We start from the raw sequence: 14206 nt of genomic DNA on the forward strand, positions 1-14206 counted from the left end.
TGTTTACATGACACTATTCAGACAGTTTGAGCAGTCATGTAACAGTTTCTTTATCGTAATATAAAACACATAATACAAGCAGTCACAATGTCGTTCAAAAATACAGATATTCCAAGGGTACCAGCGCGAAACGATCGATTTATATGAGGAACAGATGCGAAAACGATTACCGTCTGCCGTAAATCTCTCAAATCCAGTGAAGAACGACGTTCAAAATTTGCCGCCAGAGGAGGTTACGTCAGCTTCGATGCCATTGGCTGTCCCGTATCTCCTGACCGATCGCGTCATTTCGTTGGCTTTGAACGTGAAACGGTATTGGCTCCCGCGACCGACTTTATCTAGCTGTTCCGGTTTATCTTTAAACTGGGTGTCTCTCGCTAAATCCTTGGCGTTTCGAGTCTGACGTCATCAGATCCGTGGGCGAAACCTTTACCCTAACCCTAACATTACTCTAACCATCTAAACTACATTTGATTGTTAAAATCGCCTAAAAAACACTGTTGCGTGATGACGTCAGACTCGAAACACCAAGGATTTAGTGAGAGCCGAGGTTTGGTTTTGTCGACCTCGTGCATTCACGGACACGCGCGCCATCTTCATGTAAAGTTATCGTACGGCTTTGGTGCTAAAAGTTCTTCGAAACGAGTTGTTTGTTATATTTTGTAATGCTTTTGATCAGTTTGTGCAATACATACCCGTGACTGTACTTTTATTCGCGTGCTGTGTTTTAAATGGCTGAGAAGTGGTTAGGGTGAGGGTGGGGTTAGGTGCTACAAAATATGAAAACCATAAATAATTATGAAATCCTAAGAATTGCACGACGCCGTGTGGCGCTGACCGAGCGAAAATATGTGATGAGTCTGGAGTGAGAACGGGTTGTCCAATTCCTTCATTCTGCACCGACCCACCTCCCAAAAGTACTGCAACAAATCTATCTTTTTGAATAGATTAAAATGACTGTAGATGTTCTCCGGTGAGATAAAAAGCAGACTTCAATCTTCAGACAACACAAGACAGTAGTTCTCTTTAACTCTGTGAATTCGTTAAGGCTTTCTTTAGGGATTTGCATGGTAGAAAAAAGAAATCTGACAAATGTGTCCGTCAGAGTTTGAGAAGAGATGTCAACGATGTGTCAAGCTGAGCTCAGATTTGTCTCGTCTGCGATCAAAAATTGATGTTATTGACGATCTCAATATCAACTCAGCTGTCTTTTTATATCAATCATAAAGTTCTTTCAGTCTACTCTTTATTCTCAGAAAATAGACTTCAAATGACACTTAAGAACACTTGACTCATACTGACAGAAGTCTGAGAGTAAAGAGGATTAAAATGAAGTTTTTTATGTTTTGTTTGATAAGACTATTACATACTTTTTCACAGCTCATATTACAAAATCAGATTTGGGATGGCCTCCCCATAAGTGATGTTAGGTTCAAGTTACTTGTATGCTTGCAGTATAACGAACTAGAAACACGTCTATCATGTGTGATCAAGTGTAAATCTTGAGCTGGAGTTTAACTTCACAACATCAGTCGTCATCTGCACACACTTCCTTATTATTCATGCTTTCATTTAAAGCCTTCTCTGAGCTCTTGAGTTTCATCTCTTGGCTGTTCTACAATAATCGGCTTCCTTTCCAAAAGACCTGACAGGAACACACACGGCTTTCTGTAAAGTGTAGAAAAACTGATAACATCAGAAAAGTGTGTGGTAACAGCTGCCGTGAAGAACCTGTCATCGATTGTGTCCTCACTGGCCCTTTAAAATCCACATGGCACTCAAACATCCACCGCTTACTTCCTTAAAGTGACAGTTCCGTCAAAAGCTCAATCCTGTCAACATTTCTTCTCTCACTTGTGTTTGTCAATCGGTCTGCGAGTCTTTCTTCGGTGGGACACAGGAGAAGATATTTTGAGAAATGTCTCAGTGGTTTGTGTTCAGATAATGGAAGTCAATGGAATAGTTCAGTGTTGTTTGATGATCAACGTTCTTCAAAATACCTTCTGTTGTGTTCTGAAGAAGAAAGAAAGTCACACAGGTTTGACATGACGTGAGTGAATAAATAGTGAATTTTTATGTTTGCGTAAACTGTCTTTAAGGCACACATGTGGGCGTCTCTGTATGTTTGCATCATCACTGATTGGATGGCTCAAATCTTTCTCTGAAGCTCAGCTCTTGTGTGTCATAATTTCAGCTGTTGCCATGGAGATGAAGCAGCCCATTACTCAGGTTATACATTTTCAAGCGAGCGGTTGTGCGTAAACCATCCCAGTATGTGCTGTGTGAATATGACTTATGAAATCTCTCCGTCATTCAGGTTGATTTTTGTGTCTGGTGTTTATTGGTTGAAAGGCCGAAATAAAAGAGAAGAGACCGATTCTGTCAGTGTTGTGCGTGCGTGGATGTGGATGTGGATGTATGTTGATGGGAGTAATGAATGACAGAGGTGACGGTCATTCACCTGCTTTAAGGGTCATGGTCAAGTTTGTACATTCATCTGAATTCCCTCAACTCTTCTATACGGGCAGGGACACGTCAGGACAACGCTCGGAAATATGAACCGGTTCATGAACTTACTCTGTTATTCTTTAATCAAACCACACAATTCAAAACCTTGATTTCTTGTGATATGAGTCTTAAACGCTTCATAACCAAACACAAGAAAAACTCAAAATCGTCGACATAATGTTTCATATCATTGGATATCGATAATTATTGATACATTTTAAACGGCTTTATGAAGACCGGTTGAAAACGAGATTCACATGTTAGTGAGATCCAGTGACTGCGCACAGGTTGTTATGCAACAAAACTTCATGTCCATATGAAGAGTTTGGTTCCAAAATGAGATAACTACGTTTTTAAACATGGTCAAAAATCATGTTTTTATTGTGTTAGTTAGCTGTATTTTTTGAGTTATTATGGCTTATATCAAAACACAAAAAACTTAAAACCAGAGTTATCTCATTTTGGAACCTAACTCTTCAAATATAGTTTTACTGCATTTAGTTTCTAAATCATTATTATGGTGTTTAGTGACCTATTCAATGTCTTATTGATTTTTTTCAATTGCATCAATTTGGGTGGTACCACAATAACATATTTTTTTATTTCATTCTCATTGCAAAGTTTTACAAAATTGTAAAAACGGAGTTCTCATTTTGGAACCAAACTCATCATATACAGTACACGTTAACTTCGGAGCGTAATATTGTACATTTGTTCTATCGCTATTGAAAATGCGGTCACTAGTTTACATTCTACATCAGTGAAACTCGAAAGGAAATCTGTGTTTCTTCTTTATGAGCTCTTCAGTAAAGTATACGAATAGCCACCGTTTATGAAATTGACTTTAAATATTAAAACTAGATTTTTTTACACGATTTCTGGGTGAATATTTGTGACCCCATGATTGCAAAATCTAATGATGACATCAGCAACATGAAAAGGAAAAAACAATCAAACAACTAGAGGTAAGTGTGAATATAAATGATAAAGCGTATGATCCATTTTGGGAGACGGTTCATTTATAATATGAGAAATGCTGAAATGCATTATTTTATTGACGCCACACTTTGATATTTTGCACAAAAAACAGCAGAATTCTTACCCTGTAATGAATATTATAGTTTTACAAAATGTTTTTTACATGATATAGGATGATTTTATGTAGAAAAATATCACATAAAAATGACTAGCTCACTTTCCCCAGACAGGCTCACAGTTAAATCTCCATAATTCATCCCAAAATCTAAAGAAAAGAAATGGCTATTTCGCTTCATTTGATTTGAAAGTGTACTGCCAGAGGTCAGATTCAGACTCCTCGAGCAGAAAAACCTTTGTACGCTTTGTCAGAATGATGGCCTGCGTCGACCCGCAGAGAAAACACGTATGAGCGTGGTCAGGGTCATATTTTGACCCTATCTGCATTGACCCTCAGTAAACATTAAACAGTTTATTGATGTACAGCGATCTATGGACCCGTGTGTTCTTCACATATTCATCTATATGTGCTTCTCTATAGGTGATCCTGTCATGACTGCAGATTTCACACTTTGTTCTGTGTTCACCTCATGACTTTATCGGCCGACCCAGAGTTCACCCGGGGTTCTTCTGAACTCAAATCTTCAAGGCTTTCTCACTGATCACTTCACTTCAGTCACCGGAAACATCATCAAACATACAGTACAGGACAACAGTGATGTCCTGAAGGGAAAACATGATGCTTGGTGTCAGTTGTCTCATCTGAAACATGTGTATTTTGTTACTAAGTGAAAAAATTAGTAATTTCTACAAAATAATTGATCAATTTAAACTGGTCGCACAGTCCAAAAGTTGACAGATACGCATCTGATTTGAAATGTATGGTGTTGACTTCTTGAGCATTGGGGATGTCTGTAGGTTTTGTTATAGTCGTCTATGAGTTTCTTGATTGTGGTCGGTGTGTAAAGATGAAAAAGCCTCAAATATGCAGATGTTGAAACGGAAGGATCTGAAGGATTTTCTGAAGATCAGTGAACAGTTTAATGGCTCAGACCAAACAAGAAACTCTTCAACAGCCATCACAAAATACAAAATACAAAATCACAGTTTTTGTAATTCAGTTTTAAAACATTAGCTGGATAGCTCGAGTTCTTACACGTACAAAAAAGTATGAACATATTAGCCCGGTTCTGTCAACCTTGCACTGGTTACCTATAAAGCATCGCATTAACTTTAAAATCTTGCTTATTAACTATAAAGCCTTACATGGTTTAGCTCCTCAGTACTTGAATGAACTCCTTTTGTATTACAGTCCTTCACGTGCATTACGCTCTCAGGCGTCCTGTCAGTTGGTAATACCTAGAATTTCAAAATCAAGTGCAGGTGGTAGATCCTTTTCCTATCTAGCGCCTAAACTTTGGAATAGTCTTCCCTGCACTGTCCGGGAGGCAGACACACTCTGTCAGTTTAAATCTAGACTAAAGACGCATCTTTTTAATCTTGCATACACTACTCTTCCATAATATAAATCTTCAGAGGGTTTAGGCTGCATTAGTTAGATCAACCGGAACCAAAAACACAACTGATGTACTTGTTGCATCAAAGAGTACAGAACAGTACTCTACTCTCAGCCAGTCTTGTCTCATTGTTCCAAGGTTACCACAGCGAGCAGGATGCAGTTCATGGCCTGACCTGATGGTAGAGCGGAGAATGGGAAGTGGGGACCTGACAAGAGCTGAGATGATAGAGCTGGATAAAGAAGGACGCGGTCTCTTGACATGTCTTCACCACAAAACTTCAAATGCTATTAGATTATTAATGATAATCTTAAACTATAATTTATTTTATTATTAAGTTTATTTATTTTATTTAGCCTTGTTGTGCAAGTTCTCTGGAGCTTGTGCAGAGGCAGCAGCTTTTGCCAGAGGGGAACTGGAATCCCCTGGTTGGGCCTGGGTTCTCCTGAGGTTTTTTTTCTCGATTAGAGTTTTGGGTTCCTCGCCACCGTTTGCATACTGTTTTTGCACTATCTGCCTGCCGGGGGGGCTGCTTTAGAATTTTAAAGTTTTACTTAATTAATATTGCATATAGGAATTTATAGTCTGTTATATTTGACCTGTGCTTCTCTCTCCTTTATCTTAAATGTGTGCTCTCACTGAGCGTGTGTGTGTGTGCGTACTTGTCTGTGTACGTACGTGTGTGTGTGTGTGTGTGCGTGCGTCATCCGTGTGTGTGTGTCTCTATGTCTATGTGTGTTAGTACGTGTGCATATTGTGTGTGTGGAGTGTTTTGTATGTGGGTATGTCTGTCTTCTGTGTTTTCAACCTTTTCTTGTTTTTGCAGGTACAACTTTAATTATTTTGCTTATAGTCAATATGTCTCATGTACAGCTGCTTTGTAACAATGAAAATTGTAAAAGCGCTATATAAATAAAGTTGAGTTGAGTTGAGATATATATATATTATTATTGCAAACAAGTCAATAACAGGCTAAGACAAAGTTGCATACAAAATGTTTTACTAACTTGAATAAACTAATCGATAAATATCGAATCATAAGCAGAATCAAATTGAATATAATTGAAATCGATTTCATATCTAACCAAAGACGTAATTGCATATAAAAGCATTATCGTCTAAATGGAATGTCCTGTAAACCACCATACCTAACAGTGTGTAGTGTGTGTGTGGGTGACCTCTGTGAAATCGGCCTTTGATGAATTCTGTTCATGAGATCTCCGCTCCAATATTCATAGATTGTTATCTGTACACACATTGTTAAGGTAACATTGTGCTTGAACTAAAACACTGATGAAACTGACCTGTTGTTGAAACCACAATGTTTGGAGCTTCATTAGACAGAAGAAAGCTTTCTGAGATGCTTGCCCCTGCGCTGACAGTGAGTGAATGAGGGTCACAGCAGAACACACACACACTGTGCACACGTGTGTACTTCAATGTCTCATAGATGTTTAGATTAGAAGAGAAAGTGACATCCTAAGGCAACACACACACACACACACACAAACACACACACACACACACACACACACACACACACACACACACACACACACACACACACACACACACGCACACACACACACACACACACACACACACACACACACACACACACACACACACACACACACACACACACACACACACACACACACACACACACACACACACACACACACACACACACACACACACACACACACACACACACACACACACACACACACACACACACACACACACACACGCACACACACACACACACACACACACACACACACACACACACACACACACACACAAACAGTCTGTTTGAATACTGTATTCTGATTGGCTGGAAGGTGTATATACTGTAGTTTAATGCACAGGTAGTTCCAGTCAGTTTGGTCAATGTTAGACATTAACTGAGGAAAATAGCTCATTTTCACCTGTCTGATCTAAAATGACACTGTAAACATCAATAACAGCTTTAACTCGGCAAATGGCCATGGTATAAGCGGAATAATCCACGGCTAGCCGTGCGTTAAACTCCACGTTGTGCATTAAAACCCTTTAACGCACGGCTAGCTGTGGATGATCCCTTACATAAAATAGTATTGTCTGTGAAATGTTCAAATCTGTTTTACTGAATCACATCAGAGAGTGACACGGCAAAACAACAAACACAAGTGAATCTGTGAACTATAACAAACACATAATAATAAATATGTCTAATATTTACATGAATTCACAAACATAACTCTGCTTTATTTTTCATTCTCGTCCCCTCACTGAATTCTCCAACGTGTCCTGCGTGTGTCTTTGCTAAAGAAATCATTTCATCACTACACATTTCTCATGGACGGTGAGTTGAATGCAGTGTTGCTGGATTTGACCTCCTTACAAACACTGCAGTCGTGACTCAAATCATCAAACTCTCCTTTCATCACGTGAGCAGAAACACGGACTCGCCGGCTGTCCTCATTCGCCTTCCCGGCCTAATAATAGAACTCTTCACGTCAACGTTAGCAGACGATTTCAGCCAAAACTCACAAGAGTCTCAGTTTTTAAAGACGAGCGATGAGACGCGGCATCAGTGATGATGATCTCAAACATTCACATCACAAATAACAAACAAAACATCATCTGAGAATGTTGTGCTAATATTGCCATTCTGAACGATTAGCAATGACATCAAATAGGAATAAAATGGGTTTTTTAGTGCAAGAACATGTGTTGATAGCTTTAGTTAAAGGACTCTGAATGTAAGGTAATGTGGGGGTGATGAAGTGATGTTGGGAAAATGATTTGTGAGACTCTTGGTCTCAGTCGAGAGCTTTACTTCAGTCTACAGATATATGATGAGAAAGGTTTCTTTTGAATTGACTTTAATTCTGTTATATCTGTATTGACGTATCACAAAGTATCTCATCATTACAGCCCAAACTAATAGTCTGAAGAAAACATGTTTTGTTTGAAACGTTTTGATGAATGACGCGTGAACATGAACATGATCCAGTTGTGCATCGCAGTAAAACATCTGAATTTAATCGCAGACACGGCGAGTGAATAACAGAAAGTGTTTGCAGATGAGTCTTTAAACCGCACATGGTGTGAATGTGAAAATTCTTGATATGATCTATATTTCATGGCCATCTGGACTTGCTTTGACGTCAGATATTACCTCAAATTACATCAGGTTATTAAACTTGAATGTGAACGTGTAAATGAGTTTTGCGTAAGCGAGAACAATCAAGGCCGGTCAGATGCTGCGTGGGTCCAACATAAATAAATAAATGAATCCCCATCTGATGTCCATCTAATAATTCATAAGTCATTTGTCCCGGGTTAAGTGTAAATATGACACATGAACAGATAAACATGCACTTGTCTGATGTTTTACAAGTCACGGATGATATGCATCGCATCAAACTCTTCACGTCATACACAAAACTGCATTAAATATATTTTTAAATCAAAATATGTTTTCAGAACGACTAACATTCTCATCAAGTCATGAAAAGGTTAGTGAAAGTGAAAAGTGAAAGTGACCTATGAGTCAGATATGGTGACCCATACCCGACACGTGACCTCTGCATTTAACCCATCCAGAGAGTAGTGAACACACGCACAGCAAGTAGTGACCACACGTACACCCGGAGCAGTGGGCAGCAATCACTGCAGCGCCCGGGGAGCAAGTAGGGGTCAGGTGTCTTGCTCAAGGGCTCCTCAGTCGTTACCCGCTGGCCGGCGGGTTATGTCTGGGTGTTTTTAAACGTTCCACTAATGTTTCAGAACGATTAACAATAACATATGAAATGCTCTTTTTGTGATACGGCAAGAACTTTGAGAGAACGTTCTTATTACATGGCTGGTTGGAACGCTTGATTCTGATTGGCCAGTCGCGACATTTGCAGGTTGGTTATTCTCAGATAACAACCTCTCAAAACTAATAACACATGGTAATCCGGATGCAGCAAATCAGTTTGACCGTTTTTTGTTTTTTTGTCAAATTATAAAACATGACATTATATTTACAAACGATTAAACCAAATTGCCTGTTCGTGACATCTGAACGTCGTTTCTTACCTTAAAACCGACATTAAAGGTTTTTGCACATACAGTCCGAAATGTTCGTATGCGTTTTTTCGTATTTGGGGCTGGTTTGTACGGTGTGTCTGAATTGTCAGAACGCCTCTCAAAATTCTTGCTACGGATGCGAAAAACGCAGAAAATCGAACCCAGTCCGGATTTTTTTATGACAGACGAAAATCTCGGAGGCGGTGTGTAAATGTGATTGACACAAATATGAGGTCGTATTTATTTTTTAACGTGCGGAAATTTTGGACTCAATGTGCGATGGCCTTAAACGTCTTTTCCTCGCGGAAGGTCGGCATTCGGTATAAATGAGCTAATCAAATATTTCATTTTTTCAGTTTTTTCTCGTGTGGCAAGTAGCCGTGTAATAATCGGGATAATGTACAAGCAGCCGGCTGTTATCGTGACATAAGCCCCTTCGCGTCGGGTCCTGATCATACGCTCGGGGATTATTTATTTCTGTACATTATCCCTCGCATCATATAGCTTCATGACATTTGATGGTAAATGTAGAACAGCGCTAGATAAGAAAGTAAATAAACACACGCTTGTCTGTATAGTATTTTCTGGAGGGATTTCTGCTTAAAGAACCAAGAAAGTGTCATTTCTCAGAAGAGGTGCTGTTGTTCTGTCGAGCCTCATCTGGTCAGAATCTGCTTCAGTGCTTCGTTTGAAAATCCAGCTTCCTGTTTTCAGGGCATTATTTCATCATCGCCAAATCTGATTTCTTGTGAATGACTGCCAGAGATCCGCTCTACTGTTTTCTGATATCTCTTGTAAGAATCATCCGTGACCTCTGACACCTGAGGTTTATTATGACATCACCGTCCTCAAATCTTCCGAGTGATGAGGCGAACGTGAACTCGGATCTCAACACTTTTCATTTCATTCCCCTGCAGGAACAACACTCTCCATCACTTCACATAATCAAATGAATTTCAAGTATATTTCTTTTCATAAGAGATTTATGTTAGGTTATGTAAAATGCTGAGGTAGCAGAATCAAGAGAGTAAAACATCACAATAATGTACTGAACACTAAATCTATTGAGCGCTCAAGAGGGCTTTAGAGCATCTGTTAAATATACACAATATACACGTTTAAAAATATACAACGGACGTGTTTGAGAGCTACAGATGTCCAGCGCCGCGTGAAGTTTTCCGTCACGTTAAACAATCGAGTCCTCTACAAACACATGTGGAAACAATCAAATCTCTGGGCAAAGTTCACACCGCCTGAGGCTCGGTCCTCTCATTCATGTTCACCACTACACGCCTTACGTAACATGTAAGCTGATCTGTCGAGCGTCTGGAGACCCACATGCCCTCAAACCATCATCACATCCACTTCATCATCATGACAAATCCAGCACTACACAATAGGCTACATCAACAGAACATTTACTCGAAATTAACAAGTCAACTCAAAGCTGCGTTCTTGTGACCCTTACAAAAGAAATACATTTGAAAAATACTTTCAAAACTATTACAAAAAGGTGGTTCAAAAATGAGATGACTCCATTTTTAAAAATGCATTCCAATTAATATCAATCAAGCAGTTGGTTTGTTTTGATTTAAGTCATAATAATTCCAAAAATACAGCTAACTAACACAATAAAAACATCATAACATCATAAAAAACACGATTTTTGAAAAATAAAAATAACTGAGTTATCTCATTAAAACTCCTCATTTTAAAGCTACAATTTGTAAAAAACTGGCGCTAGAGGGCGCACGACCAACCAATGGCGTAGCTTCAAGACGCTGTGAAGGAGCGTGGAATGATGGGATCTGTTGTCTTCCACTCCACCGCTGATGGCCATCAATCAGACGGGAACGAGAAATCATGTTAGCGGATGAGATATAGTAATAAAGTTGAATAAATGTTGCGTTTGATGACATCATTTTATTTCATTATAATGAATTCGACCCGAGTAACGTACGGTTCAAAACTAAATTGTTAGTCATAGATGTTACAGTATTTGTCCATTTCGATGGTGTGATAACACTGCGCAGTTTCAAGTGTTCAAATCAATCATAGTAAGAGTTCTTTTGAACGTACCCACACTGTTGTCATGCGGTTTCTACATCAGTAAAGGGGAGCGCGGATATGACGTCATTGACAGGCGACCGCACAGCCCCGTGTCACTGTTTAGAATGGCGATTTTCTCATGATTTACAGGTAGTTGGAAACATTTGTGATATTGTAAGTACAAAATATATAACACTGGCCTAGTGGCTTTTGGATATTTTACTGCAAAATTGTTACAAACTGCACCTTTAAGTAGACTTCGTGTATTAAGTATACAAACATCAATGTACAAGTACCAAACTTGTAAGTGTACAGTGCTTCAGTCCTACTTGGGAGTAAATTTGCCCATTTTTTACTTTATAAAAGTCTACTTTTAAGTGTACTTCAAGTGTAACAGTAGTAAACTTTAAGTACACAATAATGTTCAACACAATCTCACGGCAAAAACTTCGCATCACCGTGAATTTTTGTACGATTTGCTTTCGTTGAGGGGTGGGGAGCTTTAGTATTGTTTTTTTCTGGTCATTTGTTTCTAGTTTTTGTACAAATCACAATCCATTCCTACAAATAAGCCACCTCATAGTAAAAAATTCAAGTGCACCTATAGATATACTAGTTCAATACTTGTAGCACATTTTAAGCTTATAAAAGTACACTTAGAATACTTCATACTTTTATAGAGTCAACCTAATTTACTGAGAGCAGGAGTGGATCGGGACTTCAAATCGACCCTGGCATTCTTGACAAAGAGCGGCCCTCCATCCATTCCGTCGACAGGGGGGGGGTTGTTTGGGGGGGGTTGTGGGTCATCGGATGCTGTCATTCCGATTTGCATTTCTAATCCGTCCGTCTGTCCGCATTTGCGTTTCGTCTCGGTACGCCAGATAGCCATACCGCCCCTGCAGTGGCATAACAACACCGGCCCTCGCGGCCCAAAAAAAAAGACCGGGAATCTTCCAGGTCCTCCCGATTAGGCAATCCGGGCTTGACAGAGAGTTTTCGCTCGGTATGAGACAAATGTGCTCAAGTGTGTTGTTTAGAGAATGTCAGATGTGTTCTTAGTGATAACAAACAGAGAGGTGAAGCGTCAGGGTCCTTAAAGAAACAACCCGATCTTATTTCTTTCGTTTTTTAGTAAACTTTGACTATGATGAAATGAAGTCACTCGAGGTGAATTATCAACTACGATAAAAGTGCTTGGAAAAAAGAAGTGTCTTGTAGTTTTTCATGGTCACCTCGTGTTACCTCTCACCCTGCTTAAAAAATTTGAGGACTGTTATTTTACACTCGATCCAGTAGTTATTTATTACTATCATTATTTCAGCTCATATTTACTGCCGGAACAAGACGCAAATGATAGCGTTGCACTTTGACATTTTAAGATCCAAGTGGTTTCTTTCTCATCTACGGTTTCAGAGCGGTGCTAAAGCCTCCATGAAGAACTGTTCTCGTGCTTGAAGTCTCATTTCCAACATCTACACCATCTCCAGTTCAGCCGCACGCTGAAAAAAAGAGAAAAACGCCACGGAAATTTAAGAGGCTTTGGAGTCTCGGCGTCGAACCTAAAGAAATGTTTCTATTCCCGCGGCAATCGTAAATCCCTTCTCAGAATGCGGGAGGAACGCTGTAAAAAAACACACGTAGATGGTGAAAACGCTCGATGCTTTCACATGCCACCCACAACTCCATTTATCAACTTCTGTCTCTGCAAAAGAGCTTAAAAAAACCCCGAAGGTAAAAAAAGTTGATTGGGCTTTTAACAAGATTTCACCAGAAGCGTCTGGTGAGGTCCTGAATGACGTCAGCTCAATAAATAAGAAAGCAAAGCAGCAGATTTCTGGTGAACACAACAACACAAAGCAGCGAGACGGAACACATGGTTGTGTTTAAAAGCGCAGACGCATGTCAGCGTGGACATCAATCTGATTTAAGCGTGCGTTTCACGGTTCAGTTCTAATTGAACTCTAAACAAACTCCACGGAAAAATCCAGAGTGACCAGACACGGCACTGATCTGACCTGTGGAGTAACGCCGGCTGAAAATCTACGATCTAAAATACAGAAACACACAAAACACTGCCAAAACATGCGCTGGATTCCTAGAAAGAGCGAGTGAAGTCGTAGGGAAAGCAGTCAAATAGAAAGCAGAACGCTTCAGAGTCCTGCTGGGATGTTGGGATTCGGCCACGCCGGCCTCTGCTCGTATGAAAGCACAACCGCCAACATTTCACTCATCACACGTGCTCCAAAAACAATCCATGTTTCTCACAACAAACTACAGCAGGTCCTGGATTATCTCAGACCAACTCCAGAGCGTAAACGTGGCCGAGAACACTTCATCTGAAGTCAAGTGTCCGGTGACGTTCATCTGACATACAGCACACACACAGGAAACCTACAATATTTCTAAGAACACGGTTCACTTGAAGGCTGTTATTCAGATTTATACGCGGTGTCCGCTCGACTTTCATGCACAGGATACAATTAGAGTAACACAAAACTATAAAACACAAGTGCATATCACCCAAAGGTTAGTTTGGTTTACTCAAATCAAAACGTTGAAAACGTTTCTGTTCCTTGAAATTAAATGAAAATACTGACCTAAAATCTTTGGGAAAACTAGAAAAATAAACTGAAATAAGTTTAAAGCACTAAAACTATAATAATAAACAAAAACTAAAATAAAACTGAAATTCATGAAATGAATTCATCTTATATCGCAACATAAAAAAATCAATTATACAATGACAAAAGCTTTAAGTAAAATGAGCATGAAAACGAAAGATCTAAAACTAAAAGCTAATTAAAAATATGTATAAAACTAAGTCAAACTAAAATCAAAACTACAATAACTCTGTTACACACAAAACGATGTGGGTCGTGACTGTGCTTGATTTCCGGGTGGCTGTGAGGTTGGTTGTTGGGATGTTCTGGGCGCTTCTTGGCTGAAATCACCACACGTCACATGATTCAGACAAACTGGGGTGTATTACACTCAATCTTATTGTATCACATGTAGAAAAATCCCAGTAATAACGCTCGTGTTGGCCGTTTCAATAAGACATTCTGAAGTAAAGAAGCCGTCGTACATCT

The sequence above is a fragment of the Triplophysa rosa genome, linkage group LG15 (assembly GCF_024868665.1).
Source record: "Triplophysa rosa linkage group LG15, Trosa_1v2, whole genome shotgun sequence".
Classification (NCBI taxonomy): Eukaryota; Metazoa; Chordata; class Actinopteri; order Cypriniformes; family Nemacheilidae; genus Triplophysa; species Triplophysa rosa.